The 12,172-nt window shown below is 42.8% G+C and overlaps 1 pseudogene; it reads left to right on the top strand.

The window, feature by feature from the left end:
• Positions 1–2,610: 2,610 nt before the first annotated feature.
• Positions 2,611–12,172, top strand: part of LOC112078065 (ryanodine receptor 1-like) — a 19,280-nt pseudogene continuing 9,718 nt past the window's right edge.

The following is a 12,172-nucleotide window of genomic DNA, read 5'->3' as shown; positions in this document are numbered from 1 at the left end:
GCCACTGATAGTTACCAACCCTGTAGTCTCCATTACATTGTACATATACAGTGACTTTCACCTAATCTACCTAAAACAACTTATAAACCTAAAGTATTTGCCCTGTATAAAGTATAGCCTGTATACCTTATAAACCTAAATTATAAAGCCTGTTATATAACCTTAAAAACCTAAAGTATATTATGTTATATACCCTATAACCTAAAGTATATTATGTTATAGACCTTAATAACACATAAAGTATAGCCCTGTTATATACCTTAGAAAACCTAAAGTATAGCCCTGTTAATTACCTTATAAAACTAAAGTAGAGCCCTGTTATAACCAGAAACCTAAAAGTAGAGCCCTATAACCTTATAAACCTAAAGTAAGCCCTTTATATACCTTATAAACCTAAAGTAGAGCCCTGTTATATACCTTATAAAACCTAAAAAGGTAGACCCTGTTATTATACCTTAATTAAACTTTAGAAGCTCATCTATTCTAATCTAGCAAGGATTTTTCCTGTACCACAATGTGTCTAAGTAATGTACAAATAAATTAAGAATAAAATCATACAGCATTATGAATGTACCTCATAGGTTTTATGGCATTATGTAAGGCATATATAGGTTAAGTTGTATAATAGCCGACCAGTAAGGAATATTTAAGGCCTGCTATCCCCAATTCCCGTACAGGATCTGTGAGCTAACCTCCTCTCCTCAGTCGTCAGATGTCCACTGAAGGAGCCTCTGGTATCTGTCAGAGGTCAGAAATCAGGGATGGCTGACCACCAAAGACTGCTGCTATACCCTGGTGTGGAGTGGTGGGCTGGGCTAAGCAGAACCCACTGCCCACTACTAGCCCATCTACTAGCAGTCTCTACTGTAGGATCTACCATTGACTAATAGAGCAGCTCTCCAGACATAGAATAGACGAAGCTCCCATGACTAGATAGAGCAGCCTCTCCCTTGACTAGGATAGAGCAGCTCTCCCTTGACTTAGATGAGGAGGCAGCTCTCCCGACGATAAGGACTATGACTAGAGAGAGCTCTCCCATGAATAGATAAGCATAGCTCGTCCCATGACTAGATAGAGAGAGCCTCCGCATTGACTAGATAGAGTGATGCTCTCCCTTGACTAGATAGAGCAAGCTCCCTGGACATACAGGAGCAACTCTCCTCTTGACTAGATAGTAGCAGCTCTCCCTATATGAGACTCCCGACTAGATAGAGGAGCTTTCTCCCCTCACAGATAGAGAGCTCTCCCTTTGACTAGATAGAGGGAGGCTCTCTCCAGGACTAGATAGAGGAGCTCTCCTTACTAGATAGAGGAGGACTCTCCCGACTATAGGAATCCCTCTAGATAAGAGGAGCTCTCCCATGACTAGATAGAGGAGCCTCTCATTGACTAGATAGAGCTCTCCCTGGGACTAGATAGAGAGCTTCCAATGACTAGATAGAGGACTCTCTCTCATGATCTCATGAATAGATGAGGTCTCCCTTGACTAAGATAGAGCCCAGCTGAGCTCCGCTTGCTAGATAGAGTAAGCTCTCCCAGCGGACAGACGCATAGTTAGCACTAACAGCTTCTTACATGCACAAGCGGCACTTTGGTGAGGAAAATAAATGATATGTTTTAGTATTGCTTAGGTTTGCAAAATTCCCGTTTTCCCAAAATTCTATTTGGAAGATCCAAAATGAGAAGGGAATTAGCAGGAAATCCCGGAATCATCGCAAGCTGGAATTTTGCAACCCTAGTACTGCTGTATTTGTAGATTTGTGTTTGACGTTAATGATTTGCTTTTCTCCTTTTTTTTCCTTTCCAGCAATGTTGCTGTTTTGTTTCTTCCTTAGCCTTGTTCAGTTCAATCAAATTTCTCCCAATTCCCCACCCCTTTTAAAAGATTTTTAACCTAACCACCCATAATTAAAGCATATAGCAGCAATGTAGTTTGCTTTCATTTTTGTGAAACAATGTATTTCACCTACCTACATCAGACAGAAATGGGGATATGGGGGTGCCTGTGTCTAGTACCTTCTACAGTAAACATGGGCATAGAGAGCAGCCTGTCTAGTACCTAAATAAATCAGAAATGGGATATTGATATACCTTGTCTAGTACCGTACATCAGACGTAGGACACATAGAAGGGGTGGGCAGAGATGGTATTGGCTGACCCAACTCTCTCCTCCTATAGCTAGAGATGGTATGGTCCTCACCCAACTCTCTCCTCCTAAAGGGCTAGAGATGGTACGGTCTGACCACACCTCTCCTCCTGTAGGCTGAGGTTCTGACGTGGAGCGTACCAAGAAGAAGCGAAGGGGACCGCTATGTCTGTGCAGACATCGTCTGATCGTAGCAGCGCTGAAGAAGATGCTTTCCTATTGGCCTCAACATGTGTTCCCCTGCTGACCAGGAACTGATTAACTTGGCCAAGATACGCTACAGCCTGTAGTGGAAGACACACACACACAGACGCTCACGCACACTATGCACATACACACTACACACACACAGAAAAACACAAACAAAACAAGATCATCACATGCTTTTTGCTTTTAACTTTGATATCTGATTGACTGCAATTGACCCCTCCAACAAGGATATTCTAAACTACAGATAAGACAGAATGAAGAGGTAAGAGAGTTTCTACAGAACAACATGCATCTGCAGGGCAAGAGTGGAGTAGAATCACCACCTAGATTAGGTTTTGTGCCAAAACAATACATTACCTGTAAGGTACAGCACCAGTCAAAAGTTGGACACACCTTCTACATTTGATAGAATAATAGTCAAGATATCAAAACCATGAAATAACACATATGGAATCATGTAGTAACCAAAAAAAAGTGTAACAAATCAAAATATATTTTAATTTTGAGATTCTTCAAAGTAGCCACCTTTGCCTTTGATGACAGCTTTGCACACTCTTGCATTTCCAACCAGCTTTACCTGGAAATGCTTTCCTACAGTATTGAAGGAGTTCTCACATATGCTGAGCACTTGTTGGATGCTCCCTTCACTCTGCGGTCCAACTCATCCCAGTCCATCTCAACTGGGTTGAGGTCGGGTGATTGTGAAGGCCAGCATATGATGCAGCACTCCTACTCTCCTTGTTGGTCAAATATTCCCTTAACACAACAAGTGTTTTTGGGTTATTGTCCGTTGAAAGGCAATGATAGTCCCAATAAGCACAAACCGAAGGGGATGGCGTATCGCTGCAAAATGCCTGTGGTAGCCATGCTGGTTAAGTGTGCCTTAATTCAAATAAATCACAGACAGTGTCACCAGCAAAGCACCCCTACACCATCACACCTCCTCCGCCATGCTTCATGGTGGGAACCACACATGGCGAAGATCATTCCGTTCACCTACTCTGCATCTCGCAACGGTTTGGAGCCAAAAATCTCCAGTTTGGACTCATCTCAGACCAAAGGACAGATTTCACCAGCTCTAAGTGCCATTGCGTCGGTTTCTTGGCCCAAGCAAGTCTCTTTTCTTATTGGTCCTTTAATAGTGGTTTCTTTGCAGCAATTCGACAATGAAAGCCTGATTCACGCAGTCTCCTCTGAAACGTTGATGTGTGAGATGTGTTCTGTTACTTGAACTCTGTGTGAAGCATTTATTTGCGGCTGCAATCTGAGGCTGGTAACGCTAATGAACGCTATCCTCTGCAGCAGAGTAACTCTGGGTCTTCCGTTTCCTGTGGCGATCCTCATGAGAGCCAGTTTTCATCATAGCGCTTGATGGTTTTTGCAACAGCGACCTTGAAGAAACTTAAAAGTTCTCTGAAAATGTTCCGCGTTGACTGGACCACCATGTCTTAAAGTATGATGGGTGTCGTTTCCCTTTGCTTATTTGAGCTGTTCTTGCCATAATAATGGACTTGGTATTTATACCAAATGGGGCTATCTTCTGTATACCCACCCTGTAACGGCTGTCATATTCTTCCTCCTCCTCGATGAGGAGAAGGAGTAGGGATCGGACCAAAACGCAGCTTGTATGAAGACAATAAATGAATTCATGTTAAATAAAGACGAACACGAAAACCTTGGAAAATTACAAAACAAAAAACGACGTAGACCGACCTGAACATAAGAATTACTTAAAACACGAAGAACGAACGAACAGGTACAAGAACTAGCACAAACGAAACAGTCCCGTGTGGTGCGACATACACATACACAGACACAGGAACACAATCACCCACAAAACAAACAGTGAGAACAGCCTACCTTAATATGGTTCTCAATCAGAGGAAACGTAAAACACCTGTCCCTGAATTGAGAACCATATCAGGCCAATAGACAATGAACCTAAACATAGAAACGCATAACATAGAATGCCCACCCCAAACTCACGCCCTGACCAAACTAAACACAATACAAAAACAAGAAAACAGGTCAGGAACGTGAACACACCCTACATTGTCACAGACAAAACTGATTGGCTCAAACGCATTAAGAAGGAAAGAAATTCCACAAATTAACATTTAACAAGGCACACCTGTTAATTGAAATGCATTCCAGGTGACTACCTCATGAATCGGTTGAGAGAATGCCAAGAGGAGTGCAAAGCTGTATCTCAGGATGGCTACTTTGAAGAATCTCAAATATAAAAATATATTATTTGTTTTAACGAGTTTTTTTGATTACTACGCGATGTGTTGTTATAATTTTGATGTCTTCACTATTATTCTACGAGTTGTAGAAAAATACTAAAAAAATAAAGAAACGTTTCACGGTACTATGCTATATATATTAATGGGAGTAGCATTTTCAATGTCGTTGGTCTATACTGTGTGTGCTGTGCATGGGTGACCATGGGTGTGTTTGGACTCTTTGGCTGTGTGTAGGTGGAGGAACCCGTCAATGCGCTGGCAGATGGCGCTGTATAAGGAGACGTCAGGCAAAGGCTGAGGACGCTGAGGACCCTCAGAAGGTGGTCAGAGAGTCCAAGAGTCTCCCGCTGTCCTCTACCACATAGAGGTGGTGAGTACTGACACTACATCGACACACACACACCACACACACACCTTTCACACCACAGAATTTTTCAACGACCTTGTCAATCGTCTACAATTACATTTAAGTCATTTAGCAGACACTCTTATCCAGAAGCGACACAAATGGAAATTCAATACATATTCATCCTGGTCCCCCCGTGGGGAATGAACCCACAACCCTGGCGTTGCAAGCGCCATGCTCTACCAACTGAGCCACACGGGACTAGGGGTCATCAGTCTGGGAAACTCTTGACCCTTGACCCTTGACCCTATCTCCCCAGACGGAGCATCCGTACAAGTCCAAGAAGATGGTCTGGCACAAGCTGCTTTCTAAACAACGACGCAAAGCTGTTGTGGCCTGCTTCAGAATGTCCCCCCTCTACAACATCCCCAGGTAATCACAATCAAACTCTTCACTACTCCGTGTAGTAATAGGCTAGTGTGCCCTTTTTTGTTGTTGTGATTTTTTGGTCTCATTTCTAAGTAATAGATCCGCGTTAACATTTGCCGAAAGAACTATCAGATACTATTTCATGCGTCATTTCTAATCACGTGAACAAATATATGTATAACACCCCTGTCGTGTCTTTGGCCGGATTAAGTGATATGACATGCTATTCTATAAAATCATTTTTCTGTAATTAATATTACCTGATTAAGCTGATCAGGTAAATGTAATTAACTAGAAAGTCGGGGCACCACGAAATAATGTTTATAGAGCTGTTTGTTATCTTCCAAATAAACTCTTAAAGACCTGGTAATCTTTTACCTCAATAGATTCGTCAATATTAATCGTCACCTTATTTAGTCTCAACTGAAAGTTGTAAATTCATGGTTATCTTCACGAACCCTGGCTAACAAGTTGAATGAGCAATACAAAATGTGGTTTAATTATYTATTTACTAAATACCTAAATAATCACACAGAATTACATCTACACAGAATGGATCATACATTGATTACAAATTATGTCATAAAGGAAAACGTCCCTAGCGGACGGAACATATATGACGGCTGGAAAGGGGATTGGGTTTTGAATGAAAGAGCGGGAAGACTGAGGATCAAAAAATATTGTGTGTCTCTATCGGGCCGTAGGCAGCTATGCTATCGTAAATACAGTATTTCAGACCCTTGCTACGAGACTCGAAATTGAGCTCTGGTGCATACTGTTTTCATTGATCATCCTTGAGATGTTTCTACAACTTGATGGGAGTCCACCTGTGGTAAAACTCTCCTTAATGTAAATATGCCTTGTCCATTGCTGTTCTGGTTAATGTTTATTGGCTTATTTCACTGTAGAGATTCTAGCCCTGTTCACTAATACCATATCCAACCTCTCAGTTCCACCACCCACATATGCGATGACATCACCTGGTTCATGATGTTTCTAGAGACATTATCTCTCTCATCATCACTCAATACCTAGGTCTATACCTCCACTGTATTCACATCCTACCATACCTTTGTCTGTACATTATTCCTTTAAACTATTTTATCGCCCCCCAGAAACTCCTCTTACTCTCTGCTCTAGTAGCTATAGCGACCATTCTCATAGGCTTTTAGCCGTACCCTTATCCTACTCCTCCTCTGTTCCTCTGGTGATGTAGAGGTGAATCCAGGCCCTGCAGTACCTGGCTCCACTCCTATTCCCCAGGCCGCTCTCTTTTGATGACTTCTGTAACCGTAATGCCTTGGCTTCATGCATGTTAACATTAGAAGCCTCCTCCCTAAGTTTTGTTTTGTTCACTGCTTTTAGCACACTCTGCCAACCCGCATGTTTTAGCCGTGTCTGAATCCTGGCTTAGAAAGACCACCAAAAAACTCAGAATATTTTCATCCCCAATTACAAGATTTTCAGACAAGATAGAACGGCCAAAGGGGGGCGGTGTTGGCAATCTACTGCAAAGACTGCCTGCAGAGTTCTGTCTTACTATCCAGGTCTGTTCCCAAACAATTTGAACTTCTACTTTTAAAAATCCACCTCTCTAAAAACAAGTCTCTCACCGTTGCCGCCTGCTATAGACCACCCCTGCCCCCAGCTGTGCTCTGGGACACTATATGTGAACTGATTGCCCCCCATCTATCTTCAGAGTTCGTGCTGCTAGGCGACCTAAATTTGAACATGCTCAAAACCCCAGCCACCCTAACAATCTAAGCTTGATGCCCTCAATCTCACACAAATTATCAATGAACCTACCAAGGTACCACCCCAATTCCGTAAACTCGGGTACCCTCATAGATATCATCCTAACAAACTTGCCCTCCAAATTACACCTCTGCTGTTTTCAACCAAGATCTCAGCGACATCATGCCTCATTGCCTGTATCCGTAATGGGTCAGCGGTCAAACGACCTCCACTCATCACTGTCAACACGCTCCCTGAAACACTTCAGCGAGCAGGCCTTTCTAATCGACCTGGCCGGGGTATCCTGGAAGGATATCGATCTCATCCCGTCAGTAGAGGATGCCTGGTCATTTTTTAAAAATGCCTCCTCACCATCTTGAATAAGCATGCCCCATTTCAAAGAAATTTAGAACCAGGAACAGATATAGCCCTTGGTTCTCTCCTGACCTGACTGCCCTTTAACCAACAGAAAAACATCCTATGGCGTTCTGCATTAGCATCGAACAGCCCCCGTGATATGCAACTTTTCAGGGAAGCCAGGAAACCATATACACAGGCAGTTAGAACAGCCAAGGCTAGCTTTTTCAAGCAGAAATTTGCTTCCTGCAAACACAAATTTCAAAAAATTCTGGGACACCGTAAAGTCCATGGAGAATAAGAACACCTCCTCCCAGCTTCCAACCGCTCTGAAGATAGGAAACACTGTCACCACCGACAAATCCACTATAATTGAGAACTTCAATAAGCATTTTTCCACGGCTGGCCATGCTTTCCATCTGGCTGCCCCTACCCAGGGCAACAGCACTGCCTCCCCTCTGCTACTCGCCCAAGCTTCCCCCATTTCTCTTTCCCAAATACAGTCAGCTGATGTCCTAAATGAGCTGCAAAATCGGACCCTTAACAAATCAGCCGGGCTAGATAATCTGGACCCTTTCTTTCTAAAAACTATCTGCTGAAATTGTTGCCACCCCTATTACTAGCCTCTTCAACCTCTCTTTCGTGTCGTCCGAGATCCCAAAGATTGGAAAGCAGCTGCGGTTATCCCCCTCTTCAAAGGGGGGGAACACCCTTGACCCTAACTGCTACAGACCTATATCTATCCTACCCTGCCTTTTAAGTCTTCGAAAGCCAAGTCAACCAAACAGATTACCGACCATTCGAATCCACCACCACACCTTTCCCGCTATGCAATCTGGTTTCAGAGCTGGTCATGGGTGCACTCAGCACGCTCAAGGTCATAAACGACATCGTAAACCGCCATCAGATAAGGAAACAATACTGTGCAGCCGTATTCATTGACCTGGCCAAGGCTTTTGACTCTGTCAATCACACAAATCCCTCATGGCAGACTCGACAAGCCTTGGTTTCTCTAATGATTGCCTCGCCTGGTTCACCAACTACTTCTTGATCGAGTTCAGTGTGTCAAAATCGGAGGGTCTGTTGTCCGGCCTCTGGCAGTCTCTATGGGGTGCCACAGGGTTCCATTCTTGACCGACTCTCTTCTCTGTATACATCAATGATGTCGCTCTTGCTGCTGAGGTGATTCTCTGATCCACCTCTACGCAGACGACCACCTATTCTGTATACTTCTGGCCCTTCTTTTGTACCCACTGTGTGTTAACAACTCTCCAGGCGAGCTTCAATGCCATACAACTCTCCTTCCGTGGCCTCCAAACTGCCTTCTTAAATACAAGTAAAACCAAATGCATGCTCTTCCAACCGATCGCTGCTGCCCCTGCCCGCCCTGTCCAACATCACTATTTGGACGGTTTCCTGACTTAAGAATATGTGGACAACTACAAATACGCTAGGTGTCTGGTTAGACTGTCAAACTCTCCTTCCAGACTCACATCAAAACATCTCCAATCCAAAGGTTTTTCCCAATCTAGAATTGGCTTCCTATCCGCAACAAAGCATCCTTTACTCATGCTGCCAAACATTTACCCTTTGTAAAACTGACCATAATCCTACCAATCCTCGCGACTTCGGTGATGTCATTTACAAAATAGCCTCAAAACCCTACTCAATACATTGGATGCAGTCTTAATCCACAGTGCCATCCGTTTTGTCACCAAAAGCCCATATACTTACCACCACAACTGCGACCTGTACACTCTCGTTGGCTGGGCCCTCGCTTCATACTCGTCGCCAAAACCCACTGGTTCCAAGGTCATATTTACCAAGAACCCTGCAGGTAAAGTTCCCCCCTTATCTCTGCTCGCTGGTCCACCATAGCGCACCTATCTGTAGCACGCCGCTCCAGCAGGTATAATCTCTCTAGTCACCCCCAAAACCAATTCTTCCTTTGGACGCCTCTCCTTCCAGTTCTCTCTGCCAATGACTGGAACGACTTACAAAAATCTCTGAAATTGGACACACCTATCTCCCTCACTTAGCTTTTTAAGCACAGCTGGTCAGAGGCAGCTCATAGATGTACTGCACCTGTAACATAACCCATCTACAAATTTAGCCCAAACAAACTTACTTCTTTACCTACTGTATTTTTATTTATAATTTATTTTGCTCCTTTGCACCCCATTATTTTCTGTCCTCTACTTTGGCACTTTTCTTCCGCTGCAAACCAACCATTCCAGTTTTTTTTTAGTTTTATTTAATTTTTTTTTAGTTTTTATTTTTACTTGCTGTGTTGTTATTCACCTCAACCTCCATGGCTTTTATATTTTTATTTATTTTATACATATATTTGTTTGCCTTTCACCGCTCCCTTATCTCACCTCACTTGCTCACATTGTAATATAGACTTATTTTGTTTCACTGTATTATTGACTATATGTTTGTTTTACTCCATGTGTAACTATGTTTTGTTTGTATGTGTTCGAACTGCTTTTGCTTTATCTTGGGCCAGGTCGCAATTGTAAATTGAGGAACGTGTTCTCAATTTGCCTACCTGGTTAAATAAAGGTTAAATAAATAAATAAATAAATAAATCCAATTGATTGGACATGTGATGGAAAGGCACACACCTGTCTATATAAAGGTCCCAACAGTTGACAGTGATGTCAGAGCAAAACACAAGCCACGAGGTAGAAGGAAATTGTCAATAGAGCTCAAGACAGGATTGTGTCGATGCAAAGATCTGGGGAAGGGTACCAAAAATTGTCTGCAGTGGCCTCCATCATTCTTAAATGGAAGAAGTTTGGAACTGCCAAGACTCTTCCTGGCCAAACTGAGCAATTGGGGAGAGGGGCCTTTGTCAGGGAGGTGACCAAGAACTCGATGGTCACTCCGACAGAGTTCCAGAGTTCCTCTGTGGAGAGAGGAGAACCTTCCAGAAGGATCATCTCTGCAGAACTCCACCAATCAGGCCTTTATGGCAGCCGCTTGGAGTTTCCAAAAAGGCACCTTAAAACTCTCAGACCATGAGAAATAAAGACTCTCTGGTCTGATGAAACCAGATTGAACTCTTTGGCACTGAATGCAAGCTCACATCAGGAGGAAACCTGGCACCATCTTCTTATGTGAAGCATGGGGGTGTCAGCATTCATGTTGTGGGGATGTTTTTCCAGCAGCAGGACTGGGAGACTAGTCGGATCGAGGAAAATGAACAGGAGCAAAGTACAGAGAGATCCTTTGATGAACCTACTGCTCAAGAGCACTCAGGACCTCAGACTGGGGTGAAGGTTTACCTTCCAACAGGACAACGACCCTAAGCACACAGCCAAGACAACAGCAGCAGTGGCTTCAGGACAAGTCTCTGAATGTCCTTGGTGGCCCAGCCAGAGCCCAGACTTGAACCCGATCGAACATCTCTGGAAAGATCTGAGAAATAGCTTGTGCCGCGACGCCTCCCCATCCAACCTGAACAGAGTTGAGAGGATCCTGCAGAGAAGAATGGAGAAACCTCCCAAATACAGGTGTGCCAAGCTTGTAGTGTCATACCCAAGAAGACTCAATGCTGTAATCCGCTGCCAAAGGTGCTTAAACAAAACGTTTTTGTTTTTTTCAACAAATTCTAAAAACCTGTTTTGCTTTGTCATTATGGGGTAATTGTGATGTCATTATATGGGGGTTTGTGATGTCATTTATGGGGTATTGTGATGTCATTATGGGGGTATTGTGTGTAGATTGATGAGGAAAAACAACAATTTAATACATTTTTAGAATAAGGCTGTAAAGTAACAAAATGTGGAAAAAAGTCAAGGGGTCTGAAGACTTACGAAGCACTGAATATATATTATATATATTATATTATATATGTATTTATATATATTTATCTGTACATTACATGTACCTTGCCGTTACATGGACAAATAGCTGTAAAAAATAGAAGTAAAAATGGTTTTATTTATTTTTCCACCTCCAAGTCCTCCAATCAGGCGGTGTCATGATATTGGCCTGATGGGGGAGGTGTATGACCACCATAAATACCCCCCGTTTCTGCTCTCTACTCTATAGAGTTGACTTCTTGAAAAGCCCTTTGTAAATAGAGAATTCTTGAAGATCAAAGGTGGAAACGGAACCAAATTTCGGTTGGAAAATATGCGTTGGGACTTATATGAAATATGATGTCAGATCAGTTGGCGTCTGAGACATGATTACTGATGTAGGACGAACATAAACCTGTATCTTGGAAAGTCTCACATTCTAGTTATCAGATTTCACAATGGAATTGTTGTGCAATTTAAATGTTTAAAATATAAAACTATTTGTGAAAAGATTAAATGTAATTTTTTAGCTTTTTTAATGAGAGAACGGTTTTGTCATAAGAACACCACTCTGCTCACTCAGAGGCCCCGCCCAGTGACAGACATGGGTTGTAAACTATGAAACATGCTTCTTCTTTCCACCACTATATAAGGCCTGTTACGAAAATGTAAATTCCTGTTTCAAGGACGTGAGGAACTTGCGGTCCCCCACGTTGAAAGGACAAAGACCACCTACAGAACTAAGCCAACCTCAGCGAAAGAACCTAACGAAATTAGCATAGAATTTCAACGGTGAAGGTGACGACCTACACGCCGGAAGGATGAATTTCGACTATAACCACGCCAGAACTATAGCATGAAGCATATAGCATGGCAACTTGGTATGAACTTTTAA

Source organism: Salvelinus sp. IW2-2015, unplaced genomic scaffold (assembly GCF_002910315.2).
Source record: "Salvelinus sp. IW2-2015 unplaced genomic scaffold, ASM291031v2 Un_scaffold5211, whole genome shotgun sequence".
Lineage (NCBI taxonomy): Eukaryota > Metazoa > Chordata > Actinopteri > Salmoniformes > Salmonidae > Salvelinus > Salvelinus sp. IW2-2015.
Note: the sequence above shows the minus strand (reverse complement) of the source record. Positions and strands in the feature narration are given on the sequence as shown.